Here is a 20,641-nt window from a genome sequence, read left to right as displayed (position 1 = left end):
TGCAGCTCACTTGAGCAGGCTGAGACTCAGCCCCAAGCAGTGGCTGCTTGCAAATATCCTGGAAGAGCCCAAACATCAGAAAAACAAAATCTTTCTCAAACTAAAATATGTTAATTCCCATTTTTCCCTATATAATTAAAGGAAAAAAAACTTATTGCATTGATGAAGAGAAAAATAAAAGTAGCTATCAGATACCAAATTGTACTTTCAGAACATACATACCTAATGACCACAAACAAGTGGAAGTGCTAGGCTGAGCTAGAAGACATCTGCAGGAGATCCTTAGGAAAGAGGAAAAATATATACATCATTCCTTTTTTTAGCTAAGTGGTAACTTGATTGCTCCAATGTGGAGTTACTTTGACTGGAAAATGAGGAGGGCAGCACACCCTACAGGCCACGTGGGCAGGAGCATGGTACAAGCTCAGGGGACATGCGGAGTCCTCCAGCAAAAGAAACACGAGCACCACCATGATGGGTCTTCCTGACAGAAGGTGTCTTTTTAGAGAGAGGAATTATGCTTCCTCTTGCACTGCAGCACATCTAAGGATGACTCTAACATATGACCTTGAGCGCAAGATAATTTGCTTCTTGCTGTGCATCACCTCGGGCAGTAGCACCAAATAAACTCTCACGTAAAATCACCTCTTATTGCCCTACTCATAAGGATTGTAGCAAATTCACAATATAACCTTGGAAAGGGTGTGTAGACATACTAAATCTTGAAGTAAGTTACAGTATGTACCATATTTCAGGAAAATATTTTGTGCCAAATTCACAGAATCAGTTATTTCAAATGAAACCACTGATCTCGGCTTTAGTTCAATCAGGTCTGTGCACAACAATAGCTGTAGCATACAAAAACCCTATTATGTGACTGACAATCCCGTATCTTGATCAACAGCAAAGGTAACCCTGTTGCTATCAAGTGACTGACAGTTCCTTGAATTGTTCAAGAATGGTTTTCATGATAAAGATGCTTACAGGTTTTCTAATATTAGTGGAAGAACCATGTAACATTTAAGCTAAGTTTAAGCATGGTCACCCATGAAAATTCAGACTTGGACACAGCCTGCTGAAATCTGGACCTAAAAAGATCTACACTGAATGCAGATGCTACTGTAATGAAATTAATGCTCAAAATATTTCAAATTATTATTTTGATTACTATTGAATGCATATTCTTATTGTTCCCAGTGGGATTTCTCTTTTTTTACAGTTGCAGCAGAGGAGAAATATTGTACACTATGACAGCAGAGAAAAACATTTAGCTGTGAGGCTTTCCTCAGCACCTCCTGAGCCTTGCTTAGGCTGCCTTCACACTGATTTGTGGCTCCACGTAAATCCTATTCTTGGGCACTCAGCTATACAATAAGGCCGTGCATCAAGACTCAGGTATTTGGACTTCTCTTCAAAGCAGACTGCATGAAATGTTCCTTTGCAAAGATATCAGAAAGAGCTTCAATACGTATATAGTACTGACTGGTTTTATTGGTATATGCTTTTACTCTTTCACTTCAATGAACTTGCCCCAATACATTGTTGAAACCTCCGAAAATTCTTGCCTTTTGTTCGATAGGCCACAAAGTTTATGTGGGAGCACACTGTACCTCTTTATAGACCTGAACTGGACGCTCTCCATTTCACTTGGAATTAAATCGCAATACAACGTTGCTGTGGGATTTGAAACTTGCAAACTGCTTCAGGCATTGATCCAGTTGTCCCTCCTGCCATGGGCTCCAAGGCAGCAGGAAAATACTTAGGCTGAAGAAGTTTCAAAGACTAATCTGTTGACTCTTACTGATGCAGTATAAACTCATGTTAGTAATATAATTCTGTTGTATAGCTAACATCAGCTTTTTCTCTGTATGTTGAAGGATACACAGAAAAACATTACTAAGTTCTGCTACAGGGCAACTGGACTAAAAGTTCACTCTAAATACACCTTTAAGCCTCTCTTTCAACAAACAAAGATCACTCAAACCAACTGCCTTCACAGCATTCAGCACTCCCCATTTTGTTTTCTGAGGAATTAGCATTTAACTCATTTGGTCCCCCAGTCCTGCTAAGTGCATGCAGGGTAATGATAGTGAGAATATGCTGCCCCTCCTGAGTAGGGTCCCCCAGTATCACATCCTAAAAGCACTACCCGATAAACAGCCACCTTACGCTCTCTTTCCATACATAAATTCAGGTTAGAGCGGAGGAAAAAAAAAAAAAGAAAAAACAAAAATCACTTCAAGACAAGAAAAAAACACAAATAACTGACACAGTAATAGGAACAAATGAAGACAACTGCCAGCAATAGAAAGAGTCTGTCAAAAGACTACAGTTATGCTTCATAGCAATTTTACAGTACCTCTGAAGGCTTAGTGTGCCATTATGTCCCTATGGAGGCTGAGAGGTGCCAGAGCAGCAACTGCAGAGATTTAAGCTCTCTTTTTCTCATCCCACTTCCCTAAATACTATAGGGGCATAAACCCAAAGCCGCAGCAAAAGGCCCTGCTAGTAAAGAGAAACACTACTAGCACAGAGAGCATTCACAGTCCCCAACTCACTTGATGGCTGGCAGGTTTAGCTGTATTCCTTGCACCTGATGATCATTGCTTCCTGACCAGATACACCTGCCTACAAACCTGACTGACCTGCCATTCGGCCTCTCTCTCAGCTGAACTAACAACCCTAGCCTCTTCATCCCTTTAGTCCCAGTATCTGTACTATCTATGTGATGTTACATAAAACAGAGAGAATCAGAAATGATCTCACTTTACCAAAAAAAAAAAAAATTTTTCAAAAGTTCTCAAATCTTTCTGAAAATCTGAACAGAATGATAATTTGGGGGGAAAGGTACTCGTGCTAACAGCTTGAGGCTGATTTTTTTTACTTACACTTGAAGGCACTTTCAGAAATCAAACTCAGAAAATTACAAATAAAAGTCAGTGATTGGTTCCTCCCTATGAGACATTAAACAAGTCTTCAATTTGTGTAATTTTAAATGGTATACAAGTTTTCATAAGTCAAGGTTCATTTTCAAAGATGTATCCTATCAAATTTAGATGTAATTAAACAGAATTGTTTTCATGTGCCACAGAGAAATAAAATAGAATTTGGCATGAAATTACAACTTTCCATAGGAAAAAGCAAATATGACAGTATTTGAGCCTCCAGCTTTTCTGTAATGAAAGCTGTATTACAGCATCTTTAAATCTAGATAATCATGCATTTCTCTGGCACTTCCAATATCATTAAAAACATGATGTTTTTACTTCCCCCATATTATGTAAGACATGCCTTTGGGGGTGCTCCTGAGCTCTTCAGAAAAGGCAGCATGAATTTGTCACGACTTCCAGAGAAAACCGCCCAATTTATGGAAGTGGGATGCATGGTAGTTCAATCTCAACTACTAATCTGTAGGCAACCCCTATTTAAGAACATCACGCTAATGAAAAGGTGGAGGTCACCAGTATTTCTGAAGAGACAGTGAGGACAGGTAGAAAAACTTGGAGTGATACTTCCTTTTGGCAACTGGGATCCAAAGTATGCCCATCTTTTGTGGGCAATTTCCAAGTACCAAAAAGCAGCCTCCCTGCTCACCTAAGCAATTAGAAACAGTAGCTGTGCCACAGGATATCCTGCTAGAGGGCAGCACGCACACATACTCCTAAAAGCCGGCAAGAAAATGCTATGGACAAGGTAAAATTTGATTATTAAAAATTATCTGAATTTTACTCAGTTTTTAATCACCTTTGCTGAAGACTGCACCAGAAATATTTTCTTCATGATATGCCATATGTTGCTGGACTAAGACCCTGATACAGTGGATCAGTATGAGAATCCAAGCTGAGGTGATGAGCAGTGAAAGGAAGACAGATTATAGCAGCCAGCTCTCCCAGAACATGGCATTATGAAGAACAAGCAATTTTTGTCACAGTCAGAAAAAAATATTAACTCTCAGATGTAGGGGAACAGAAGACGAAAATACTATCTTCCAAAAATAAATCCAGCATGAAATAAACCAAAGAGATATTGCCAAGAAGTATCTAGCTTCTTTTCACTTTACAAAACACTCCAATTTTTCCTAATTTGCTTAACTTTTTCAAATATCCTGGGCAAACAATTTTCAACATATAAATTATTTGAAAGCTGCTTACCTATTTCATTTGTTGGGTTTTTTGTTTTGTTGTTTTTTGGTTTGGGGTTTGTTGTTTGTTTTTTTTTTTTTTGTAGTGCTTCTCTGCTCCTTGGTGAAACTTTTTATAAAATCTGCTGGAAAATCTAAAGATTTATTTATATCATAAATTATTATTCTGCTAGAAAGACTACTGAAGAACTGCCAATGAGGTGGAGTTCTGCAAACATTCTTGTGGATAGAACATCATTTCTGTCTCTGTGCATGAAAAATGAAAGTTCATTAACACCATCAAATTGTTCTGACTCCTGTTTTCAAGATGATTTTGTACAGCTTCCATTCCAGATTCAACCCTGTTTCCCAAAATCTTTTCTGACTTACAGTGACCCATACAGTCCTACTTATTTTTATTTTTTTTTTCCTCACAAAAAGATGTACAGAGGGACAATTCTGCTGGGAAGCAATCTTGCATTTCCAGAAAGTCTGAGTTATTCAAGCCAATAATCAGTTCTCAACAATATAAGTAATAACACTACATATTCAAGTTACTTACTTGAAATAATTAGAACTATTCATATAGTTTGTTTGGTCTTCTTAGAAGAGTCATAGAACAGACACTGAGAATTTGTGAAACATCCAGGAAACAGCTTCAGAAATAATTTTTTATCTTTTTTAGGTGTGTGACTAGCTTGAATAACTAGAACATGATGGACAGATACCAATTCAATAATGACTATAGAGCTTAGAGAGCAAAGGCAGAGAACACGAGAGTCCAAGCAATGACCTTTCTGAAGGGTAAGGCCTGCATAGGAGTGGAGGCACACTGAAAATTAATAACTGACTCTGCAGCCAGTGTTGCAAGCCAAGGATCCCTCTTTGAGGAAGAAGTTTGAGGAAGAAGAGCTGAGAGATGGGATCCATTTGACTAATTAAGGTAAAAAGCACCTTTGCCAAAAGACCTGCCAATCTGGTGCAGTAGATTTTAAGCTAGGTACATGTGGGGACAGCAAAACCAGCTTGCAGTTCAGTGAAAGGCTGGATGTAAAGTGAAGTTGAGTACACAGAGTAGGATGATGGGAGCAAGACAGCCCTCAGGTTGAATGGGGAACATCTCACATGCCAGTACACAACTGCACACAGCCTGGGTGCTACGGCTCTGCAAAGGATGGATGCAGGCAAATTAATCCCAACCTCCTGCAGTCTTACTGCATATTCAAAGAGAAAAACTCAAATTTAAAAGTACTGGAATGAGTAAGTTGGAAAGTGCACCTAGTGCTGTGTCTTAGCAATATATTCAAGTTTGCACTCTGATATCTTGATATAGGCTCTCTTAATATGCAGATCTTTGCAGCCAAATATTTCTTCTTCAAATATTTTCCTGTATGTAATTCACCTCAGCAGCCATGAAAGCTCATCCCTAAGCTTGACTTCATGCTGAATATATCTTCTCTCCTTTACTTACTAGGATTTTTGCCTTCAGAAGAGTGGGCTAACATACATGAATTTGGAAAGGTGTGCTATCCCCAACTTCTGATTCAGACAAAGGAGGTGTTACTTCTGTGTTCATTAAACCACCTTGTTTTAAACAAAAATAAATTTTAATTAACGTACACATGGCCTTCTGCTTTGGAATCCAAATGCCAGAATATAAATTGTATCAAAATTCTGAATCAAATACTGGTAATGAAACACAAACAAGATCTAATTCCATAAGAAAAAAAGTCTGACATCTTACCCTAAAGGGGTCCAATCAAAGCAAGACTTTAATGAGAGAACTCCATTCTTTCTTCCTGCAGATCACAATTCTCCACACACTTTGATGAATTAGTGAGACTTTATGCATGGTAAAGGCATGGAGATGAATATGGAAACTGAATTAATAAACCCTCTGCAAAAGGAAAGCTAAGGCATCCTGAAAGTCAGGGAAGACGCACGATATCTTGCTGTACATGTAATTCACACCCTTTTTGATTAAAACCATATTGGCAGTTGCAGGGATTTTTTTCTAGAATTGGAAATTAGCAACTCGGTAAGCTTTCCTGGCAGGTATTATATGAGCTCTGTGGTGCCACCTGAGGTTTTTGAGGGTCCTTTGTTCTCCTGAACAGAAATGAAAGTACCTTCTTTATTAGTTTTCTTTTTGCAAAGGAATACTGGAAGCATGAGAGAGAGGATCACTCTGAATGATCTTAACTTTTCAAGGTGCTTTTTTGGGGGGTGGTGTGCAGAGCAGAAGAAGGGGACAAGGAATATGCTTACGTTTCAAGCTTAAATTGAATTACTGATTCAATCAAATATCTAAATTTGAGGATTCTGAAGCATACTGTACACACATATGCGCTGTCAGCTGCAAACTACTCCTACAGCACTGAGTTGAACGCAGCGCCATATGTTATGCCAAGATTACAGATTTTCATTAGATATGAAAGAAGATTTCCCATTTTAATCTTCATTTTCAATCATTATTTTATTTGGCAGTCTAAACACAATGATGACAGATAGTATCTTGATCCGATTGTTGGGCACCTGCTCCAGGTACATTCCCACTCACTTTCTTCCTTTCAAGTTTGAAAGGGGTGGGGAGGGAGGAGAAACCTTGACACTGAGCAAGCCCTAAGGATTCTCAGCAAGCCCTAAGGATTATGCTAGGCAAGAATATCAAGTTCATCAATTCCTCTGCTTCCCCACAAAAAAGTTATAATAGACAGTAGGCTGTGACTTGTGGTCTTTAAAGAAGGTGGGCAGTCTTTGTACTAAAGATGGGACTGTGTTAGCACAGGTTATTTCCCATACAAAGCAGGGCAATCCTATGAAGGAACTGGATTCCCCATCCTTTCTCACATTCTGACTGTAGCAATAGGATGAGAGAGGAATGGGAAAACTGCACATTCACTGCCCTCCTTGTATTGCCCCATGGATGGGTAAACTAACAAGGAGGAACATGTAAGAGAACACCGCAGTGTCCCAACTCCATGACCCTGTTGGCTGACTAAAGTAATACCCTGTCTGCCACCACCATGAAACATGACAAAAATCATTCAATCCCATCTTTGAACAAATGGCAGAGGATGTGAAACAACAGTCAGAAGAGTTTGCTCTGGTCCTGATGTAGCATGGTGGGATGCTGTCTTTGGTTGAAACAGTATGAGATGTTGCAAAAATTCCACTTAATTTTCAGACATCAGAGTAGTATCACCAATCATATTTTCAACTTTAACACTCACAGGAGACTCAGTTTCCGAAACTGCTAAAATAAGGAACAAAAATCATTGCAGCAGGTGAAGCCTTCATACTTATTTTGCTTCAGTAAGGGGCTTACAATGAATGAAGCAAACACACACGAGAGGAGTACCTGAGGTTACAGCAAAAACGTTACCCTTCCATGAAGAGTCATCTGTATAAAGACTAAGCAGTAATGGGGTATCAATGGATGCAGTGAAAGCAAGTAATGTTCCACTAAGAAACAAATGTGAAACAGGTGTAAAAAAAAGACAAACGAGTTTTTCTGGGAGGTGGAGGGTGATGCTCATTTTTTGGTATCATCCTTCAGGGATGGCTGTACAGCAACTTCATGAACACTACACCTTCTCTCACAGCAAAATGCGAAGCTATCCATTTCTTGTCCACAGTACATATTCTGTAGTTGCATGAACCCTACTGATCTTCTTGACAACTTCTATGCCTCACTATTATTTTTCTAAGAGAAAGACCCCAAAAGTTTTTACTTTACATTACAGACAACAGCTAGTAGGTGCACTGCTGGGAAATGGGTATGTATTTATCAGAGCAGCTGGCACCACAGGGTACAGAATGCCAAGGCAATGGTCACATAGGTTCTGGGTCTGATAAAGTTGTTCTCTACCCCTACTTCAGTAGCCATTCTGTCTGACCTGTTTTTCCCATCTTACATGTCTAAAGTAAACTCAAGCAACCATCTTATACCTAATTACATTCTGGTTTGCAACCACCCCAGATAATTCATGCAGTCTTCTAATGCTACCAGATGAATGGCTTTCACTTTCCTGTCTCTCCACATGCCAAGGTGAATAGTTCCTGCAGTTGGATGATCTGTCTCCTAGTATAATTTTTTCTTCATTTAGCAGAGGATTTAGTACATTTCCCATCTAAAATTGCTTTTGAAATGTTCTTTCAATTTACATTAAATAGTCTGCATTTCAGAATGTCAAGAACAGCAGCAAAAGAATACATTTTCCTCATGGATATTACTCACCTAACACCTGCTGGTAACAGTGGAGGCAACAGAACATATATATCTATGGAATTCTTATTTCTTGATTTTCTTTCCAACTCCTCAGGGTGCCTAAGGTAATAACTCCATAACAGCAGCACCAGGTTATGAAATATAATTGTACATTCCAGCTTACCTCTCAAATCAAAACTCACTTTGTAGTATGGCTGGGGCATAACTCTATTGTAACTGGGGTCACTATCAGGGTCCTGTTTATAGTATAGCCAGGGTACTGTTAGCCAACATACAATAGCTGGCAGTGCAAGGTCAAATACAGTGAGCACTGGGCTGTGAAAAGCCATTTATTCTGTTTGCTTTATGTCATGCTGAGCTTCTGATACCTACTGAAAAGTGGCACCCCCTTTTTCAGTACAGCTTGTACGAGCTCTACCACTGTGCAACTTAATTAGAGAGTAATTTTGCATGAAATAGTTCTTGCAGCTTAGGCAGAGCTGGAGCACAGGTAGGTCAGTAGCTGCTGTGGCACTTGGAAAACCAAGGACAGCTACCATCAACCCAAAATTAAGACTGCTGCTGCAGCACCATGCCTTCTGGTGGGAGCTGAATTTTTCCACACTCTTATTTTACCTGTTATCAAAGCAGGGCAAATATTTCTACTCAGTGTGCCTCTGACTGCTATATAAGGTGCCTGCATACACCTGATGTCTCAGATATAATTTCTAAGAAAGGTGCCATTTTACACACAAATATATGTCTGTGTGTGTGTACATACACAAGCAAAAGTGCAACCCAAGACACATGTGGCAAATGGACTAAAGTTCCTCCTGCTTTCTCAGTGCAGTGAAAAAAAAAATCAATGTTTTCTCAAAGCCCAACCAGCCCAGAGCAAAGAGCCGGGAGACTGTTCACAGTTTTAAAACAGATAATCTGAGTTGTTTTGTTGGGCTCTCTGTGGCAGGGTTTTGTGAAAAGATGACCAGCTTGTTCAGTGTCCTGGAAACACTCTATGGAGCCTTTGGGTGTCTAAATCATGTACAGGCCACTTTGGTGATGTAAATGAAAGTTACAACTCTGCATGGAATTACACTGCCACTTCCCTGGTCTGCTGAGAAAGAAACTCTACTTTTCTAGACCTGTCATTTTGAACAACCATTCTGGTTTTGTTGTGGGTTGGTTTTTTGTTGTTTTAAAGAAAGCACATGCTGTATGCTACTTCCTCATTTCTTCCAGGCATCAAAGCAGTCCAGTGGGATCAGATGTAGTAATTTTAAATTTACTAAATCATTTTAAGTAGCAATTATACACATATTTTCAAGCAGAGGTGACTGTAGAAGCAGACAAAAGCATTCCTGATTCTCTCAACAGCATCTGTTGAGTCACACATGGAGGGGGAAGGCTGTCAGATGTGTTTTAAGTAAACTATCACTGTCATATCCCCTGTGAGAAGGACTAAATTATTATAATAATAATGATAATATGATAGCAATAACAACAAAAAGAAGATGGGCTGGCCTACAGGTTTTTATGCTTACCTGTAGTCATAGAGGCTGGAGCTCTGAAGGGTCTGGTGAGTGATATGCTAAATATTTGTGCAGTACAGATGTGATCATTTGGTTTCTATACTGAAGCACTGAGTGCTTTGATTTTAGCAGCTGGAGACAAATTGCTAAGCACACTAACACCCTCTGTATCGTTGTAGTAAAATCTTCAAAGGACTCCAGCAGGTTAGGTCTGGCTTTTCTCCACTGAGTTTCATTCCAGCATTTTTTATATCAATATATGCATGGCTTCCTAGCACATCAATTAAAGACATACACAAAGACACTTTTCAAGCAGACTGACCTACATCCAGAATACAGACTATGGCCCTGGATAGTGCTCCTCAGTTAAGAAGAACAGACTTATTCCAAACTTCCAGTAATCTCTCCAAACCAACGCAGTATGATGAATAAATCTACAGGATGAATCTACTCTCTTCCCACCATACTGTTTGCCTCATTTCCTATCGACAGCCTCAGATTATGGTTATCCAGTCAAGAGGCCGCTGCTCCCTACACAACTGAAGTTTTTTATCATCAGCTGGGGTACTGTCCTACCAGTCAGCTCATTTTCACAGACTGTTTATTCTGCAGCATCAGATGGATGACACCCACATTTCCTCATTCCTATTTTTAATCATATTTACTGCCACCTCAAGGTAAAACAGTGATCCAGGAGGAAACACTTAGACTGTCAGAAGAACAGCAGGTGTTATACTTGTACCTGGTGTTCTGTGTAATGCCTTGCAAAAAGTCAAAATTAATGGCAACAATTTGTTCTATGGCTCCTCAATTACTACCAAAATCTGCTGGTGTTCTTGCCTAATTACTTTTTGTTTGCAAATTTGAGTTTCAAGATAATGGTTCAATTCAATTTGAGTTCCAAGAACATGATTCCTCACTTGGGTCAAGTGAGAGCAGCCTCAGGACTGCCCTGAATGTAGCCTGTATGTGGTCAAGTATGATCAGGGATGCACCCTCCATCTGGAATTCATTTTAGTAACCTCTTGCTTTGCTCCTGCAGGGAGGGAATCAGCACAAATACCTTCAAAACACACACTAAATGGGACTTCGCACAGGAAAACTGTGTTTTCTGTAGGTGAAAGTCTCAACTAAGCAATTGCATTTGAAGACTGGATGCTTCTCTGCACTATTCCAGTGGCACAGAATCATAGAATAATCTGGGTTGAAAGGGACCTTTAAAGGCCAAGAGGGACCTTTAAAGGCACAGAAGTCAGCACATATTTATAAACTGATCCTTTAGTATATAACAGTTATACCACTATTTGTTAGTGGGGCGGATGAAGGAAAAAAGGGGGAGACTGTATGTCTTCTGGAAATAGTCACCTCCTTGCCATATATGATGCATTAAACTGCCACCATTTCTGGCCCCATACAAAAAAAATCCTCTGAGTAACCATTACTTCTAAAGAGTTCAAAAACATTCTGAGGCTGCAAAAGGCAAAATACAAGCATATTAAGCGATTCCTTCCTCAGGGCCTGTAGCATTCTGTGGCTACTATTCAAATCACAAGCTCTTTATGTCTTGTTTAGTAACAACCGTGCACTAACCAATAATAAATGTCATTGTACCCTCTCCAGACCTGCTCCGGATGCTAAGGAAAGGGAATTTGGCAGCCAGCAGCACTGCTTTCATTCAGGCAGGATCAAGTTCCCTGGGGTTCTCTTGTCAGACTCTCTGCTCCTTCCAGCTTTGACTCATATATGCAGCCCTTTTTCTGTCCTACACAGGACCACTCTGTGACAGCATCTTGCATCAGTATAATCACAAGTTATATACTTAAAAAAAAGCAAACAGCATTTATTAAATGAGCAAAGTTAATTTCCTTAAACACTGTGTTTTCTTATTCTACACTCTGCTATTTATTCACTTGCTCATTGATGCATTTCATTACTTTGGAACAGGCTTCCTAGTCATTGTTTCAGACTAAGTTCCAGACCAGTAAAACATTTAAGCAAGTGCAGGACAGGATTTCAGGAGTGTGTACAATCCTATTGAGAGAAATGAAGCAGAATAAGAATGAAATAAGAGAAAGTTCATTCTCTACCATCAAACATCCGCAAAACACAGTCTGTTTTTACTGTTCTTAAGAATCACACTTTTCCCCAGGAAAGGAGGTTTCACATTAATTGCCAAAAACTGTATGTCTAAAAATAAAGACGCAAAACATGAGTCTTACGATACTGATGAAGTGAGAAGAATCTCAGAGCTTCGAGCTAGATTCTTGACGGCAATAGAGTGCACTAAGAATAGCAAATGAGTAGGAGTAGTCAAGGCTGAAAAGTTTCTGAAGTGCTTTGATTGCCAGTTTCTTCATGGAAGCCCTTATTCAGACTATCTGTTATATGAGAAGGTTAGATTTTTAGTGGAGCTCGGTGCCTGCAAGGCAGTTGCAAAATTCTATTTCAGTGGAGTAGCCAAAACATCAGTAAGAACAGCATTTACCTTAGATTTGTCAACAGAGAATTGCTCTGGCTACAGTAACTAAGTTTACAAAATGACATGGAGACACCTTAGAGCCAAGGCCAAAAGGCACCTGGGAAGTGTCTCCCCATGCACAGTTAGAGAGGTGCACAATAGAAGGATTAGATAAAAAAACAACCCCCCCAAAACCTCAACCTTCACTAGGCAGGTGAAAAAAGAATGCTTGATTAAGTAAGTCAAAACCTATTATGGTACAGCTCAACCTGAACCTCTGTTCTCCAGAAGAATATATGAATTATTCCAGAAACTGAATGAGTGCAGTCAGTCAAATCCTTGACTGAGAGGATTAGAAAGTTAATGATAAACTTCTTCATGAAACTGGAGCAGGCAAAACTCAGAACTGGCCCTAAGAACTTACGTAGGCCAGAAAAAAATATATCGGAGCTTCAAACTCCTGCCCTTTCTAAAGACAAGCCAACGCTAACACTATGGGCACTCAGACTCTGACTCTCACAGGATTACCTAAAGTCCAGCACCTCAGCTTCTTTTAAGAAGGCACATTTTTACCTTACCTGTACATAAGACTTGGTTTTAGACATAATCTAAGGGAGCTGGGATTCCTTGGTGACAGGAGGTTTGGGGAAAAAAAAAGAAAACAAATAGATTCCATTGAAGGACCACAGCAATTGTGTGAGAATACTAAGGAATTACTTGCTCTTCATAAGGAACAGGTATTTGTATATGCAAGGGCTGCAAAAATAAGTTTACAAAGGCAATTTACACAGCTGTATTAACACTGTGGTCTTCAACAGCTCTTAGGTCTGTGGGAGTAATCACTTGATAGTCAATAATTTTAGAAAAGCCATCAAATTTTTCTATTTTAAGACTAGACCTTGCTCTAAACACCAGCAATTTTCCATTTGAAGAGATAGCCTAATTGTATACCCTTTCCTGCAGCTGAAATTTGCACTTGAAGCAAAACAGGTTATAAGACCTTTATGAAGCTTCACCACTTTAGGACTGTCTCACAGCAACACCAGTGCCCCCTGAAGGTGAGTGCATTTTCCACATTACCCTGTTTCATACACTCCAGGAATGAAGAATCACACTGAGGACACAGACCCTGCAAGCCATACATCTGATTGCTGAACAGAGTCTGTTCAGAGATGTCAACAGAGCACCAGAAAGGTAATTTTATGGGGATTATTATTTTAGATTGGCAGCATCAACAAAAGCTGAAGTAGCCATAGATTTAACTTTCTTTTCATTCTGTCTGGGTCACTAGTTTACAGCTTTTCATAGCCTTGCATTCATGCAGCAGTCCAAACTGCCTTCTGGTACTCCATTCAAAATGCTCTGTCAGAAGGGCTGTTTTCTTTTCCTTTCATGCCCTCACCTTTCCTTTATTTGAATAACATATTCCCCTGTCCACAATAAAGAAAATATTGCAAGAACTCAACAGGATTGTAGATTTCCCAGCTGTACTTTTGCTTTGAACTGTGGTTACTTGGAAGCATGATGGTACCACTGAGTGGTACCATCTGATAAAGCTCTGACTTTCTGTTCCCAAACCATAAAATGATCGCTGGGTGCATGGAACCACTATGCTCCACTGGGCAGCTTTCATTTCATGCTTGGCATGCCCTAGCATCCAGGACAGTTCTACAGTATATTCATTAAATTTTTCACCAAAGCAAGATTGATACCTGGTCCTACATTTAAAGAGAGTTAAATCATTTATATAAACAACTGAGTATGATCTGAGTGCACTCTGAAAGGGATCCATGGCTGATGTTATGACTTGGACATTATAATGTTAATGACATGATTTAGTGATGGAAGTCCTGGGATAATGGTTGGACTTGATGATCTCAAAGGTCTTTTCCAAGCTGGGTGATTCTGTGATGTACTGTCTTAAAGATCACCCTCCTTGCTCTTATCCTTACTGACAGCATTACACAAGAAGATTTAGTAACATATTCCTATATGATGCTCCAAGGCTTTGAAACTGGACAACTGGCAAAAGTCTTACTGTTCCCAGCACATCCCAACATAATCTTAAATTTCATTTCTTCTTACTGCTAATTTTCAAGCTCCTTTCTTGTCACCTAGAGACTTGCAGCACTGGTGCTGTGGGAGCCCATCATTTAACATTCCTCACAGAATTCATAGCAACAACTTGAGTCATCCCCATTCTGGTGACTAACTCCTGCCACTTGATATACATCTCTTTAATTTTAAGCCACACAAAATCATCTGAGTGACAGGCAGCAGCAGCCCTATGATTTTCTGGCTTCTGCATCATTACATCTCTCTTCTTAGCACTTCTTAGTGCTCACACATCTCCACTATGAGAAAAATGTAATTTAAAAAAGTAATTTCTCTTAACATTACAAAAATACAGATCCTTTACATGCATACAGAAAAAAAAAAAAAGCCTTTCCACCTGATCGTATCAAAGCAAGTTCTCATTGATCATAAGAAATCTAAAGTTGAGGCTTGCCATCAGTTTTCAGAGACCGACAACAACTTAAGCCCTGCAGGGGCACTTTAATATATTGCAGAGAAGCGCTGTAAACTCTCCACTTATGACAAGTCCTACTGCCTCCTTGTTTGGTATCTTCAGGGCAAAACAGGGAAAGAAGTAAATACATGGGAACTGACATAAGCTCCTTTGCTTCCATGTCAGGGAGAGTGTAGGCCTTTCCCAGCTTCCAGCACATACCAAGGGTTTGTCTTTGATTACACCACGTCTTCTCTTCCATCTCAGACCAAGATAAGCAAATTAAATATTCCTTCCCCTGATGACAGAGAGGTTCTTTTAATCATCAGAGGCTAAAAGTAGCTGGGAGATGGAGCCCAGCGTTATTCTGCCTCCATGCACCTCTGTACGTGGAAGACATGAGCGGAAGACATGAGCAGATGACATCACAGTTCTTACACATGCCAGGTGTAACAGCTGCAGTGGGTGCTTAGATCAACCCAGATGGGCTGGCCTGGGGAGCTGGCTGCCAGGCTCAACGTGACCACCCAGAATCAAGCAGTGAATGAACTTAGATGGGGGACTGCTATGCCCATTCAGGAGATTCATACACTTTTAGTACCCTGAAACCTACTTCCATGCATCTCTGTGGTCACTGGCCAATATTCTTGAGCGCTTGACTACCTCAAATATGCTCAATCATTACCCCATTTTATTCCTTGCTGTATTCTAGCACAGAGATTTATAGCCTAATGTTGGATTCCCTCTGAGGATAATTTTGACTCATGGTACAAGATTCCTGGGAATGGACACCTTGCTCTGCTTAAGAGGTTCTAGAAGATGGCATGAGTTACATCTAAGGAGTAGGGAAACATAATGGACTTGCTTGCAATAGGAAAACACAGTTATGGAATGTTGCTAGTATGTAATTCCAGTACTAATATGGAAGCTCCCTGTGTATTAACACAGCACTCAAACCAAAGACCTTGCATTTCAGCACACAGACGGTGAAGGTGTTAAGATGACCATATCTGAAGTTCTGTATCTGGTTTTTAGGGTTCACAAATGCTGGGTTCCCAAGGACAGTCATGGACACACTAGAGCGAGACCAGAAAAACCAAGGGCTTTTAGCATCTTTAATTTGAAGAGAGGCTGGAATAGCTGGGACCATTCAACCTGGAGAAGAGAAGGTTCAGAGGAATCTCACCAGTAGACATAAGTATCTGGTGGCAGGGTGTAGAGGAGGAAGAGCCAGGCTCTTCTCAGTAGTATTCAGTGAACAGACAAGAGAGAATGGGAACAAACTGAAATACATAATTTTCACTTAAACATAAGAAAAAATTTTTACTACAATGAGAGCAGTCAAATACTAGAACAAGCTGCCCAGAGAAGTTGTGGAGTTTCCATCCACTGAGATATTCAAAATCCAGCTGGACACAGCCCAAAGCAACCTGCTGTAGTTTAGCTTCTTTTCAATAATTCTAGATAATCTCCAGAGAACCCTTCTCACCTCAGATATTCTGTGTGAATAACTTATTTAGTGCACAGAAGGAGATCACTGTCCCCTGCATATCAATGCCTGAAGAATATGTCACACAAGTGCATTACACAATCTTTGGAAGTGGTACTTATCTGTCAAAGATATCAGTAATCACTGTCAGCTCCTCAGCAGGAGTCTTCCAGCTCCTGACAAATAGCCAATGTCATTCCCCCAATTGGGCAGCCTCAACTAGATCATAATTTTCAGCTTTTACAATCTCACAGCTTGACTCAGGATTTCTCAGAATCCAGAAACAAACACACAAATATTTAAATGAAACATTGAGGAATCATTTAGGTTTGGTTGTTAGCTGGCACAGCAGACAGTATTTAAATGATATTGGGCATACTTTTGTGATATATTTCACAAAAGGCTGGCAAGATGAGACTTTCAGTAGATGGAAGATGTGTCTGTCCTTGGTCTTGTGTTCTTTTTCCTAGGCAAAAATGAACAATCACTGACTTCAATGGACAATTAAACCCTTCCAGGGATTTTTCCCCTTATCTTAAGATTGTTGGAAGAACATAGTAACGCTCAGTTTTCCCTGTCTCTTGCTGCTGAAATCTAAATAGTGATGGTGATGCTTAGGGACTAGAGAGCTAATGATTCCTACTTTTAAAATACTAACCTTATTACCAAGTGAGGACTTTCAAAAGCTTCCCACATGCACAAGTCCATGGGTCCTGATGAGATCCATCCGCGGGTCCTGAAGGAGCTGGCGAATGAAGTTGCGAAGCCACTGGCCATCATATTTGAAAAATCATGGCAGTCAGGTGAAGTTCCCAAAGACTGGAAAAAGGGAAATATAACCCCCAATTTCAAGAAGGGGAAAATGGATGACCTGGGGAATTACAGACCAGTCAGTCTCACCTCTGTGCCTGGCAAAATCTTGGAGCAGATTCTCCTGGATGGCATGCTAAGGCACATGAAAAACAAGGTGCTTGGTGACAGCCAGCATGGCTTCACTAAGGGGAAATCCTGCCTGACCAATTTGGTGGCCTTCTATGATGGGGCTACAGAACTGATGGACAGGGGTAGAGCAGTTGATGTCATCTACCTGGACTTGTGTAAAGCGTTCGACACTGTCCCACGCGACATCCTTGTCCCTAAATTGGAGAGACATCAATTTGATGGATGGACCACTCGGTGGATAAAGAACTGGCTGGATGGCCGCACACAGAGTTGTGGTCAATGGCTCAATGTCCGGCTGGAGACCAGTAACGAGTGGTGTCCCTCAGGGATCGGTGTTGGGACTGGTCTTGTTTAACATCTTCGTTGCTTAGATGGACAGTGGGATTAAGTGTCCCCTCAGCAAGTTTGCCGATGATGACACCAAGCTGTGTGGTTTGGTTGATACGCTGGAGGGAAGGAATGCCATCCAGAGGGACCTTGACACGCTTGTGAGGTGGGCTGATGCCAACCTCATGAGGTTTAACCATGCCAAGTGCAAGGTCCTACACCTGGGTCAGAGCAATCCCAGGCACAGCTACAGGTTGGGCAGAGAAGAGATTCAGAGCAGCCCTGCAGAGAAGGACTTGGGGGTGCTGGTCAATGGGAAATGAACATGAGCCAGCTTCAATGTGCACTTGCAGCCCAGAAAGCCAACCATATCCTGGGCTGCATCAAAAGAAGTGTGACCAGCAGGTCAAAGGAGGTGATCCTGCCCCTCTACTCTGCTCTTGTGAGACCTCACCTGGAGTATTGTGTGCAGTTCTGGTGTCCTCAACATAAAAAGGACATGGAACTGTTGGAACAAGTCCAGAGGAGGGCCACAAGGATGATCAGGGGACTGGAGCACCTCCTGTATGAAGACAGGCTGAGAAAGTTGGGGCTGTTCAGCCTGGAGAAGAGAAGGCTGCATGGAGACCTCATAGCAGCCTTCCAGTATCTGAAGGGGGCCTATAGGGATGCTGGGGAGGGACTCTTCATTAGGGAGTGTAGTGACAGGACAAGGGGTAACGGGTTAAAACTTAAACAGGGGAAGTTTAGGCTGGATATAAGAAGGAAATTCTTTCCTGTTAGGGTGGTGAGGCACTGGAATAGGTTGCCCAGGGAGGTTGTGAATGCTCCATCCCTGGCGGTGTTCAAGGCCAGGTTGGATGAAGCCTTGGGTGATATGATTTAGCGTGAGGTGTCCCTGCCCATGGCAGGGGGGTTGGAACTAGATGATCTTAAGGTCCTTTCCAACCCTAACTGTTCTATGATTCCATAATTCTCTCATGGTTGTTTTCACTACAGTGTTAAAAGACAAATTTAACAAAGTGCAACATGGGCAATGGTGCAAGGCTAACACTTGTATGTACAAGCAGTAAGAAACACACTCTCAGCCATTTTCTTGGCTCTGTGACCTAAAACAGATTTGGAAGGAGATTATCACTTCCAAATGTTGGCAAGCCTGGGTCACAACATATCTGTGTGCACATGTAAGAAGGAAGAGACATGCCCAAAGAAAGAAAAGGCAAGAAGTGAGGAATGAGGAGTGAGGAACAGTTTATAGCTGCAGCTTTCAAACTGGCAGCTCCCATACCATTAGCAGAGCACTGATCACTTTACAGGACTACTTCAATAGCTCTAAACCTGCAGAATAATGCCTCTTGTGTGCAGCCAGGGGCCATTACTCCCCTTACTGGCAATATCTGGGAAAACCAAGTTTAGGGACCTCTGCCAATGGGGAAGGGAATTAAATGTTTCTTATCCTTTCCTTTTTTGCCCTCAACAGAGAGAAGGAAGTGAAACACAGCCTTGTAGGAGGCCCCTCCTCACATACAACCACAAGCTTTGTTCTTCTGCACAGTCTCCACACCACGATAGCCACAGAAGTCCCACAACATCTTTTAAGCACTAAAACTTTACCAGCAGTTAAATTGTCTACGCTAAGTTACTGGGGAAGACAGATCAGCAAACACTTCTGTCTTCAACGTCCTAAAGCCTTTGGGGGAAAAGCTGATTTATGTCTGGAGTGACGTCTGTTTTGCTAAAAATTATTAAAAATGCATTAGAAAAGTTATATTATGCTATTTTCCAGAGGTTTTCAACTTAAATCACTTTGCAGGCCAGACAATGTATCCAGAAACCAGAACAAGCCTGTTCAATCAGGCAAGTAACCTGCCTCTTGGCATTGAAAAGGAGCTAAGTTGATCAATGACTCCTATTCTCGACAGCATGTCTGCAGCACATCTAAACAACATTGCCGACTTTGTCAATTACACAAGTCCAAATGTCTATGAATAAAAAGACTACTTACATAAAACCCCAATTTGAAACATTTTTTTAATGCTCTATCCTTACAATTCTGACATACTGAGGAAATGACACCGCTGAGGATTTTCTAAAGCACTAATCATTGACCTCGCTAACACTACTAGAGTCAACAGAAGTTTTGTATGGCAGGCTCATGCTACCATTGAAAACCATGAATTTGAAAACCCATCCTTTAAGTAATATCCAGAAAGTAATGGTATACATTCAACAACACATTGCTACAATACAGAATGACCAGAAGCCAAAATTATGGTTGGATGAATACTATGAAACATATGGAAGTGACAGTTCAGCAAGCAAATGAAATGATGAATGCCTTAAGAGATGTCTTTCAGTATTTCTATCGTATGGTTATAGTTTTAACTTCTATTTGCGCATGAGAAATTATGATGGTTGAAATCCTGCTGCTGAAATGCTTAACCAAATTGTTTTTACAGGCCAGAACACCCACAATCAACTGAAGTGAGGACTGCTGCAAAGGCACTCTCTGGGTCTCAGTTCAATGAAATACTCAAGTACAGACAAGCTTTTAAAGCTCACATTTAACACTTTTGTTGCTTTAACTAGGACAGACAGAGTCAATGGTTAAAAGCAGCAAAAATTCTCTGAGTAAGGATATGGCTGTACTCATACAAAAGCTGCAAGTACAGTTTGTTTCAGTTTTGGGAACCAATGTTTTTACAGCAGTGTCCCACCATATGATTCATGCTTTTACATATGTTTAGCAAAACAAATGCATACAAGCAAAGAAAAACATAACACGTTTATCCAATGTAATGGTGCTAGTAGCACTTCTGAAGTATAGAAGAGCATAAAGCTCTTCAAACAAGCAGAGAATGCACAGGTCAACCTTCAGACAAGCTATGTGAACAGGGCTGGTCAGAATCTCTTCAAAGCTCTTCCTAGTCCCATTTAATGATTCTTTGTTGATGCACACAAGCATGAACTTTGTTGATGCTGACAACTCTTATTTTTGAAATAAGATGCCAGAGCAGCCATCCTCATGTTATTGAATCTCCTTTCTGAATAGTAGGA

At 40.6% G+C, this 20,641-nt stretch overlaps 1 protein-coding gene across 5 annotated transcripts in view; it reads right to left on the bottom strand.

Moving 5' to 3' along the window:
* Positions 1–20,641, bottom strand: part of PHACTR1 (phosphatase and actin regulator 1) — a 320,959-nt gene that overhangs the window by 257,579 nt on the left and 42,739 nt on the right. Inside the window, exon 1 of one of the 5 annotated variants that reach the window (XM_062617926.1) lies at positions 2,360–2,432. The exons of the other annotated variants lie outside the window; for them this stretch is intronic. The gene's annotated coding sequence lies outside the window, so the exon portion shown is untranslated. Of the gene's footprint in view, positions 1–2,359; positions 2,433–20,641 lie in introns of those variants that run through there. 5 annotated transcript variants of the gene reach the window in all.

The sequence above is a fragment of the Pezoporus occidentalis genome, unplaced genomic scaffold (genome assembly GCF_034315485.1).
Source record: "Pezoporus occidentalis ecotype Australia unplaced genomic scaffold, CSIRO_AGI_Poc_V1 ctg2, whole genome shotgun sequence".
Lineage (NCBI taxonomy): Eukaryota > Metazoa > Chordata > Aves > Psittaciformes > Psittacidae > Pezoporus > Pezoporus occidentalis.
Note: the sequence above shows the minus strand (reverse complement) of the source record. Positions and strands in the feature narration are given on the sequence as shown.